This window comes from Orycteropus afer, unplaced genomic scaffold, assembly GCF_000298275.1.
Source record: "Orycteropus afer afer isolate SDZICR_OR568_19922 unplaced genomic scaffold, OryAfe1.0 scaffold00321, whole genome shotgun sequence".
In the NCBI taxonomy this organism is placed as follows: domain Eukaryota; kingdom Metazoa; phylum Chordata; class Mammalia; order Tubulidentata; family Orycteropodidae; genus Orycteropus; species Orycteropus afer.
The window spans coordinates 1335223-1346409 of NW_006921908.1; positions in this window are offsets into that span (position 1 = coordinate 1335223).

An 11187-nucleotide genomic window follows, 5' to 3' on the forward strand; every position below is an offset into this window, starting at 1 on the left:
TTTTTTTTTTTTTTTTTTAAGTCTGTTACATTGTTTGGAATATCCTTAACAGCTTCAAACAATCCTTTGATGGTGAATCTGAAATTTGCAAATATTTTAAAAAATCCTTAGGTGCCAAATCTCATGTAAAGAGTAGAACAAGCTAGGGAATTCCATTTTCTATTAAAAAGAATTCTGAGGTTTTTGGATCAATTTTTCAGTTTCTCAAGTGACTCTGAAAGCTTTTCCCAAGAAAATAGGAAAAGGTCAGGAATAAGGGAAGCAAGTGTCAATAAAATAAGCATGTGGTTTCCCAATGGAATAATTTTGACAGTAACAATCTTAATTTCTGTAGTATATATTTTTCCAAGTTTTATTTTGTTAACATCACATCCAAAATTTGGTTTGAGAGCTGATATTGGTGCCTTAATCTCCTTAGGGATAACACTGTTATTGTTATGTGCTGTCGAGTCGGACCCGACTCATAGTGACCCCTCCTTGGGTTTCCGAGGCAGTATAGGAAAATATAAATTAAGGGGCTGTTTCCAGGAATGTGTAAATTAAAAGATCAAAGAGTTGCTCTGGAGATTTCAAATAATAATCTAGATGAAGTATTCTCTTGGTAAAACCTCTGTCTGGAGGGAGATGACTTTATCTCCTGCCCCATACTCATTATGAGTTTATCCACACTAAGTGGATTACATTCAACATCACCATTTTCAGAAGGACTGGTGAGAGAGAATAATGACAAGTTAATGTGATTCCTAGAAAGTTGCATTTTCACACTTCATCTGTTGATTATAAATCAAGGATTCTGCAAAAGATTTCCAATTGTGGACAGAATTATCAACCAACGTTGCTCCTTTTTAAAACTTTTTTTTTTTTTTTTTTTTTTTTATTGCTCCTTTTACAAATCCAAGGGCTAAATAGGTTGAAAATGTTGGACTTTCTAAAGGCAGGAAACCACTCTGCTTTTAGAGGGGAAAGCCACAAAGTCAGCAAATAAAATCTTTCTTTGCACACAGCACTATTACGTCTACCAACTGAGAACTCTATTTCCAAGTTTGCTTTTGGAACAGAATTGTTAGTCAGTCAGGGCCTAGGGGTGTGGTGGGTGAGGTACATGTGTCTGTCTGTCTCCTGTTGATATGCTATTGTTGTGGCATTCATATGACCATGGAAGGCAGTGCTAAGTGACCCCTTTTATGTCTAGACAGATATTCATAATGAAATAAATGTCTGGCTTTTAAAGCTAACTTCTTAGTCTGGATGTATTTTGGTTTACAAAGGCCCATAAAAGAATGGATGACATTGTCTTGGTGAAGCCACAGAGTCTAAGAGGAAAAATGAGTAGAGGTGGGGAGAGTGGAAGGGGATCTCCTGCTGAAAGTTAAAGTGTTGTCACCTGAGGCAGAATACTGACTATTATAAGAATCCTGTGTGTTAAGTCCTATTGACCTGTTCTTCAAGTCCAGCTTTCTCAGACATCCAAATAACCTGCCTTGATCTTCTTAATGCTCCAAAGTGGTTGTGAATTTTCTTAATAGCTTATTTTCCTTTGGTGTGTTTGGACCCTCAATTTCAGCAGAAGCTGGAGCAAGACTCTGGAGATTCACATTAAACAGCTTCCATGACCGTTTTATGAGTTTCTTCAAAAGCAAAGCCAGTTGGGCATAGCTTGTGTTTTTCCCATATCCCACCGCCTCCCAGTTTTCCATACTGTGGAATGACATTTGAAAGGGTTTTCTCATGATAAATTCACTCTGTCTGTTAATGAAAATGCATCATCCATTGCTTGGCCAAATTTAATAATTCTGCTTTATCTGGAAATGGCAGTGTAATAGATTAGAACAAGTTAAAATAAAGTGAACAGAAACGGACATACTTCATTTAAAAAATAAAACCTCCCCTCCCCCGCCCTTTTTTTCCTTTTTAAGCCTTTACCAGCATCTGTCTGCCAGGTGAAACTTATTTGGATAATATAGCACAGATGTACCTTGCTGTACCCAACAAATGAATTCCTGAAAAACTGCAGTTGATAGAACTTTTATAAATTGAATCACATTTTCCTATAGACTTGCATTATAGTAACAGAAGCCATTATCCACATTTGACTGAGCTTCAGTTGGCAAAGGCCTCTAATACTTGAGCTTTAAGTTTCTCAGCCAAATCTCTATGTCAAACAGTTAATGATCTGGAAATAATAAGCACTTATGTGAGCTAGGGGAGCACTATACTTAAAGGAAATTTGATTGTATTCCTCTGAAAATGAATCTTTATTGCATAACATGAATTTTCACTTGTGGAATCTTAGGCTATTGGGAACGTCAGAGACTATGCAGTTCAAACCTCCCTTTTTGCAGATGAGGAAACCTAGGTTCTGGGTGTTTATTCATTTCTGGCAGCATGCAAAACAATGATATGAGGGAAAGAATTTCAATGTTGAGGTCGGCAGCCTTGAATTCAAATGCCCTCTTTCTGGAATACTAGCTATTTGCCTTTGGACAAGCTATCAGAACTTTCTAAATCCAATGTCCTCATCTTTAAAGCAAGGATAATATTACCTATCTCATGAGGTTGTTGAGAGAATGAAATGAGGAAATATATGTAAAGTGATAGAACAGGGCTTTGAACATAGTAAGGATTTAATAAATGCCTTCCTTTCTCCCCAGTTCTCCTCTTTTTGGATTTCTTTAATGGAATCTTTTTTAAGGATGTGTTTCTTTTTGAATTGCAAAGGTAATAATTCTTGCTGCTGAAATTTAAAGAATGACAAAGAACATAGAATATAAAGCAGTAGTCCCTCTCCAGCCTCTCAACCTGCAACACCTTTCCCCAAATCTTTTTCTAAAAGGAAGCCCTATTAACAGTTTGGTTTTCTTTGTAGCCTTCCAGAATTTTTTCTTTACCATCTTTCAGGTAAAATATACCCTGTACTAAAGTTGTTCTATAGATCTTCAAAAACTCTTTGTATCAATTATTGCCATAAAAATGCTGCATAACAGAACAAGCACAAAATCTCAGTGGCGTTCAACCACCAAATACAAAACAAACAAACAAAAAGACTCACTGCCATCAAGTCAATTCAACTCACAGCAAGCCCTCTTTGGGTTTCTGAGGCAGTATCTCTATGGAAATAGACTGCCCAATCTTCCTTCTGAGGAGTGGCTGGTGGGTTTGAAGCCCCAGCCTCTGGTTAGCCATCAAATGTCTTAGGCACTAAGTCACCAGAGCTCTTCAATCCTACAGCTAAGGGTCAGCTGAGTTGGCTCTACTGATGTCAGCTGGGCTTGACTGGGCTGGGCTCTAAATGGCAGCTTTAGTTTGGATCTGCTCCACATCTTGTGCCTGGCTGCAGAATCACTTCAGATCTGCTTGACGTATTTCTCATTCACCTGAGACCATAAGAGCACCTGAGGCATAGTTTTTTCATGGCAGAGGCGAGAAGTTTCCTGAAAGATGAGTAAAGACATGCAGTGTCTCTTGAGAGCAAAGTCTGCAGCTGGCTCGCTGTCCCTTCTGCCTACATTCCATTGGCCAAAGCAAGTCATATGGCCAACCCCAACAAAATTGGAGTGGGGAAGTAACGCCATCTTTAGGGAAACGAAATGCCCAGTCTTGTGGCAGAGATCATGGATAGAGAGAAAGGTGAAAAATTGGGAATGATAGCATAATCTTTCATAGTCCCAGAGAGAGCAAGTCTACTTGAAAGCAGACCATTTCTCTTCCCCTCACCCCTGAGAGATTATAAACTCCTCATGGACAAGGAGTGTGTTTGTTTTGTCTCATTCTACTCCCATCATATAATTTGGAGACAGGAAATCAGTACTTAGTAACTATTTATTAATAATATTGAGAATCCTGGTCCAGGGAAAGCCAGGAAAACACATACCAGGAATACTAACCCAAAATATTATTTGTGTGTGTTTTTGTGTTATTTGCATGTGATTTCAGAGCTCAACACACATTTTTCAAAATGTGAAGTTGGCAGCCAATATTCAGAGCAGGCCAGAGGTGCTGGAGTTGGCCCTCTGTCAGTCAGCCATTATTTTTATGCCAGTATAAACCTTTGCTTAATTGCTCTGGCCAGAGCATCTGAGAATGACAAGTCCATCAGTAACTCCTGGAAATATAGACTGCACAAACAGCTTGCCTTTAAATGTCAGCAGTGTGCCCGTGGTGTTGGCCTGAAATTTAGATATTGTTTCCAACCCAATTGCCCTTTATAAGTTGTTGCGTTAACAGAGATGGTAAAGGGGATATTCTGGGTCACCTGAAGGGAGATGAATGACTGAGGCCATGGAAAGGACTGGATCCTGCTTGAGGAGTAGAGGAGGCTGGACAGGTAACCTGTAGCCACCACTTTAATCTGTGGTACTGGATGCCATTGCAATGGCCTTGATTTCCCTTCCAATTCCACTCCCCACCTCCACTCAGGTTTACCTCAAGGCCATCCCAGCCTCTTTGTGTGTTACTAAATGTTATCTTTCAGATAATCATAGTGTATTTATATAATTAGCTTAATTGTGGGTAATTGTGCATTGACACTGTGTAATTATGGAAACCTAGCCTCCAACACGGTGGCACAATCTGTAGGCAAGAGACACTGTACATGCAAAGCAGCTACTTGATCCTTCTTCCCATTCAGGGTTTTCTTCCTTTCAAGGTAGCAGAAATAAAAAACAGGCTTCTATAAATCCATTATCTGCAAAACAAGGTTCCTGACAAACACATCTGCACAAAAACAAGGGCTTTGTAAAGAGCTGTATGTTTTGGCAGTGGAAGTCAAAACTGTGTGTACGGGGAATGCTGGGTTGTCTCCAGAGCTGGCAAAGAGTTTTCCTTCCTATGCTGAGCAGCAGGGGGTCGAATTGCATCTTGTCTCCAGAAGGGTGATTTTAAACTGAGGCTGTGTGTAAATTGCCCTTAATGTAGGCTAATTAGCAAGAGTTTGGAAGTGGTGGGAAAGCCCCTCCTTCACCAGTACATCTCTGGCATCAGTCTGACCACAAATGCCATCGTCTGGGTCTCATAGTGGTCATAATCATGTGTGCTGAATGTTTAAAATCTGCCAGGCCAATCACCCTGTGGAACATTTGCATGTATTATCAAACTGAACTTGAATAATATCCCTGTGTGAAAGGTGCTATTGTTTTACAGATGAGGAAGTTGAGGCTCAAACGGTTAAGTAACCTGACCAAAATTCCACAGCCAGTGAATAGCTTCAGAAGTTCGAATTCTTATGCTTTTGACTCCAGAGCCCTTGCTCACCTCATTCTTTTGGGATGAAGTATTATCCATTTGTGTGCACATATTTTTAAGATTTATTTACATGCTTACTTTCATTGGCTGCCTGTCGGGATAGGGTGATTATGTAAAGGACTGGTGTGAGTGGGAGCAGGGTGCACAGTAGAAAGGATAAAGGGTCCTAAGGCATTTGGCTGCCAACCAGAAGGCTGCTGGTTCAAACCCACCAGCCACTCCTCGGGAGGAAGATGGGACAATCTACTTCTGTACTAATACTGCCTCAGAAACCCAAGGAAGTGTCGCTATGAGTCGGTCCGACTCAACAGCACATAACAACAACAGGGACCACTGATGGGTTTAAGAAGAAAGAATGAAGTTAAGATGTTGAAAGGGATGGTAGAGAGGGACAATAAAAAACAGTTGTGCCAGTAGGCAGACTTGGTGTTGGATGTGCTGGGTACCTAGATCATAGACTTCACCAGAAAGTCAGCTTTCCTGGGCAGGGCTCTTGTCTGTGTCATCAACTACTGGAAAAGGCCTCTTACTCCAAGAGATAAATATTACTCAATAAATACTAGTTGAATAAATGAAGGTCCAGGTTGGGGGTGGATAACAAACTCAGATGCCTGGAGTATCCAAGAAGTTATAAAAATGAGCGATGCTGGCCAGATTAGATACAAACACAACACAAAAGTGACACATGACATTTATGTCTAGGAGATAATAGGTCCTAAGGCACAGAGAGTATGTGACTTGCCCAAAGTCAGAAAGACAGTTAGTAGCAGAATTATTAATAGCACCAAGCCTCTTAACTTTCTGTCCAGTAATTTTCCTACTACCATTGCAACTCAAGCTCATTAAGACTTATTTCTTGCATTCATAATCACAAATTTATTTAACTTAATCCATTGCTTTCATTTTCAATGGGAAAATTAAGGCTCAAAAAGAGAAAAGGACTCACCCAGGATCATATCACAGCTGAATGACACAACAAGGGCTGTTTCTACCAATCCACAGGGCCTAGGGAAATCTGAAAAACTACCCTGGTGTCTTAGTCTGCTTAGAAAAGCCAAACCAGTGAAGGTTAAATGTTTATATATAGAAACACAGAGAGAGAGATCTCAAGGAAATGGCTCGTGCAGGCTGGAGGCTTTTCCTGACTCAGGTAGCTACAAGGACTGGTAACCAAGATCAGCAGGTCAGATGGCAAGCTGCTAGCTCACAGGCTGTGGAGGCTGACAAATCCAAGGTCAGCAGGTAAGATGGCAGGCTACCGGTTCACAGGCTGTGCAGGCTAATGAATCCCAAGATCTGCAGGCAATATGGCAGGCCACTGACTTAAGTCCAAAGAACCTGAGGTCAGATGACAAGTAGATACAGGATCCACACTGAGCAAAAAGCCACAGAGTTCCCTGCCACCTTAAAAAAAATAAAAACCAAACTCACTGCTTGAGTCAGTTCCAACTCATAGCAACCTCTATTTGGGTTTCCAAGGTGGTATTTCTATTGAAGTAGATTGCCCACTATTCCTTCTGAAGAGTGGCTGGTGGGTTTGAACCACCAATGTTCTGGTTTCCAGTCAAATGCCTTAAGCACTATGCCACCAGAGTTTCCTGAGAGTTTTCCCATTCAGAATGTCCAGGTATGTTGTAAGCAAGCCACACCCCAGAGAAAACTCCCTTTCAACAGATTGACTGCTCATTGCAGATCTCACCATGGAGGTGATTACATTATATGAGATCTCATCATGGGGTATGACTCTATCATAACTGCCATACCACTGAGAATCATGTCCCAGCCAAGCTGACACAAACCTTAACTATCACACCTAGTTGTGTAGGAAGCCAAAACACTGTGAGATTTCATTAGGCTTTTCTCCTAACTGAAAACCTGGGCACATTTTTAATTATAACTTGTTGTTGTTGTGTGCTGTGGAGTCGGATCCAACTCATAGCGACCCCTCTTTGGGTTTCTGAGGCAGTATCACTACAGAGTAGATTGCCCAACCTTACTTCCGAGGAGTGGCTGGTGGGTTTGAACTGCCAGCCTACTGGTTAGCAGTCAAGTGCCTTAGGCACTATGCTACCAGAACTCGCAAGTACAACTTAGGAAGTTATACTACTTGTTGTTGTTGTTGTTGTTGTTATGTGCCGTCGAGTCGGCCCCGACTCATAGCGACCCCTCCTTGGGTTTCCGAGGCAGTATCACTACGGAAGTAGGATTGCCCAACCTTCCTTCCGAGGAGTGGCTGGTGGGTTTGAACCGCCAGCCGTCTGGTTAGCAGGCAAGTGTCTTAGCCACTATGCTACCAGAGTTATACTACTTAGGAAGTTATATTTAATTATAACTTGGAGTTTATATTCAACGTGATTCTTCCATGGCATTAGAGACCGTTGGAACTGGAAGGAACTTCAGAGAGCAAAAGATCCACCATTCTCATATTCCAGGTGAGGAAACTGAAGCCAAAGGGACAAGTAAGGAATACAACTTGTTGTTTCATTATGCTACTGTTTCTTCAGAGGCCCTTATTAACACATTAAGCTGCTAACCGGAAAGTTGGAGGTTCAAGTTCACCCAGAGATGGCTTGGAAGAAAATCCTGACAATCTACTTCTGAAAAGTCAGCCACTGAAAACCCCATGGACCACAGTTCTCTGACACACATGAGATCACCAGGCATCAAAGTCAACTCAATGGCAACTTATTTTTATTGTCTTTTCAGGACTCTTGGGTGTCCAGAAGCAAGAGAAGCTATGACAAAGAACAGAGGCCTAATAGACAGAAATGAGTTCTCAGTTCCTGAAATGAGCGATCCTCTGCTCTTCACAAATGCCCCTGTACCCTGAAGCACTTAGGCCTGAGTAATCACCAGCACAGAGGAAATGAGATTTTGGAAAGGGACACCAGCAGGAGAACTGGGTGATCCCCAATATCTTTATTCCTGTGTGAAGAAAGGAAGAGTTTGTCTTCGTAGGGGATGTTGTTCTATGCTTGGCAGAAGGAAATCACTACAGGAAGATAGAGCCTTAAGCTAACATTTGAAAAGGAAACTAGATGAGGAAGCAAGTTTGTAGATTGTGCTGCTGCAAGCTCTCTCACATCATATCACAGTCAACCAAGAGTTTTCCATAGCTGGAAATGCATAAGTGAAACCAGGACCATTCCTGTTGCTATCAAATTGATTATGACTCATAATTACCCTACAGGACAGGGTAGAACGGCTGTAAATCTTTACGGAAGCAGATTGCCACATCTTTCTCCTGTGGAGTGGCTGGTAGATTTGAACCGTTGGCCTTTTGGTTAGCAGGTGAGTGCTTAACCAATGCATCACCAGGGCTTCTTACTAAAGCCAGCAGATACATAAAAGAGGGAAATGGAAAGTACTTATCTCTTCTCATCATCAGATTGTGACAATGAGAGGGTACCAGCATTTTAAGAGAAGATAAACATCTAATTTTTAAAGAAAATTTGTATTAAAGCTCCTGGTTTTTAAGTTAGGAATGAATATGTGTGTGTGTGTGTGTGTGTATGTTGTTGTTGTTATGTGCCATTGAGTTGGACCCAACTAATAGTGACCCCTCCTTGGGTTTCCAAGGCGGTATCACTACAGAAGTAGATCACCCAACCTTCCTTCCAAGAGTGACTGGTGGGTTTGAACTGCCAGCCTTCTGGTTAGCAGTCAAGTGCCTTAGGCACTATACTATCAGAGCTCCTATATATATGTATATATATATATGTGTGTGTGTGTGTATGTATATATATGTATAATTTTTAATGCAATGTAGGGGGAAATAAAACAAAGCACTGCAGTGAGGTGGTCAGAGTTGGCTGCTGGCTTGACATATTATAACCTCATTTTAGAGCTTAGCTGATCTAAAATCAACATTTGAATCATTGGTGGCTAAGACAGGACATAAGAGCAAGATGTGTAGGAGGCATATTGGATTCTCTGCAGAGAATTAAATTGTTTTGAAGACCCAAATCCTTTTTCCCTCCAGGAAGGAAATACAGTAACTGTGTTAGAGACAGTGGTATTATATGGAAAGATCACTGGTCTATGAGCAGGGGCTTTAATTTGGGTCCCTCCATTTATTGGCTTAATAACCTTGGGTGAATCTTTCCTCTCTCAGACCCTTTAATCCATAAAATTAAAGGAGATCACCCTGACCTAACTATTTCACAGTTTGATTGGTGATCACATAAGATAATGCTTGCAAAAGTCCTTGTGAACTGCAGAAGGGTACTCTGCTTACCTAGTCCGGCTCTGACAAGAATATACCACAAATGGGATGGCTTGAACAAACAGGAGTTTATTGTCTTACAGTTTGGAGGCTTTGTGTCCAAGTCCAAGGTGCCAGACTCTAGGGGCTGGCTGAAAGCCCCTCAATCTTGGGTTTCAGCTCTTTCTCCTGTACCCAGCCCACTGAAGCTAGAGGCTTTTCTTCACTCAGACAGCTGCTGGCTGCTGAGGCTGACAAATTCAAGGTTAACAAGTGAAAAGACACAGTCTCAATGTTACCAAACAACATGCAGTCCATAGATTCAACTCCCAAAGTTGGCAGAGCATGGCAGGCTGCTTAACAATAACACAGCTAAATGCAGGGTTCAAGCATGCCATAAGCTACAGACCATTCCCAAAGCTGCTTCTTATACACAGGAAGCAGACCACATCCCTAAAGCAGCTATTCAGCTGCTTGTGGTAGATCCCACCATGGAGCTGATGGCCAGTCTCATCATGGGGAATAACTACCACCAGCTGCCAAGCCACTCAATCAGGCCCAGCCAAGATGACACACAACCTTAACTACCAGAGGTGTGCAGTTAAGAGGGAGTATTAAACATACGATTAATCAATATCTTATGTGGGGAAAGGTGATATCATGGGGAAAGCATGGACTTTAAGTCAGATAGAACCTGGGTTCAAGTTCTGAATTCACCACTGCCAGCTATATTGCTTTGAGTAATTTTTCTGTTTTCAGACTTAGTTTCTTCACCTACAAAATAAGATAGAGGTGCTTCTCTATATAATGGTGTTATACAGAGCAATGTTTGCTCTCTTGTACATAAGGTTGCCACGAGTCAGAGTAGGCGCTATAGCATCTATCTATCTATCTATCTGTCTGTCTGTCTATCTCTATATATCTAAGCAAAACATATAATACAAAGCCTTTCAAATAATAATGCTCAATAAACATACAATAATGTGAGAATTAAATGGAAAGATATATGTAAATCCACCATCTGCCTGTCAGTTTGTTGTACTGGTGGTGGCTTGCATGTTGCTGTGATGCTGAGAGCTATGCCAGTGGCATTTCAAATCCCAGTAGGGTCACCCATGGTAGACAGGTTTTAGGAGAGCTTCCAGATAAAGACTAGGAAGAAAGGCCTGACAAACTACTTCCAAAAATTAGCCAGGGAAAATCTGATGGATCACAACAGAACATTGTTGACTTACTTGTTGGGATGTCATCGGGGGGATCAATGGCTGGAAAAGAATGTCATATTTGGTGAATTAGAAGGCAAGTGAGGGTGAGAGATACCCTTGGTGAGATGGACTTGCACAATAGCCTCAATTGTGTACTCGACCATACCAGCAATTGTGACGATGATGCAGGACCAGGCAAAATATTGTAATGTTGCATATAAGGTCACCATGAGTCAGAGTCAATTTGACAGCAGGTATCTGTCTGTCTATCTATCTATCTAACTATCTACCTAACTATCTATCTTCTATCTGTCTGGCTATCTATCATTTGTCTATCATCTATCTATCTATCTATCTATCTATCTATCTATCTATCTATGTAAACAAGCACTTAATACAATGCCTGGCATATAGTAGTGGTCAATAAATGTCATTTCCTTTCTAAATATATAATTAGAATTCATTGACTCAGAAGAGCATGACATTATAAAAGAGAATTAGTAATTAGTAATTTTTCCATTTCTGAAAGGATGTGAT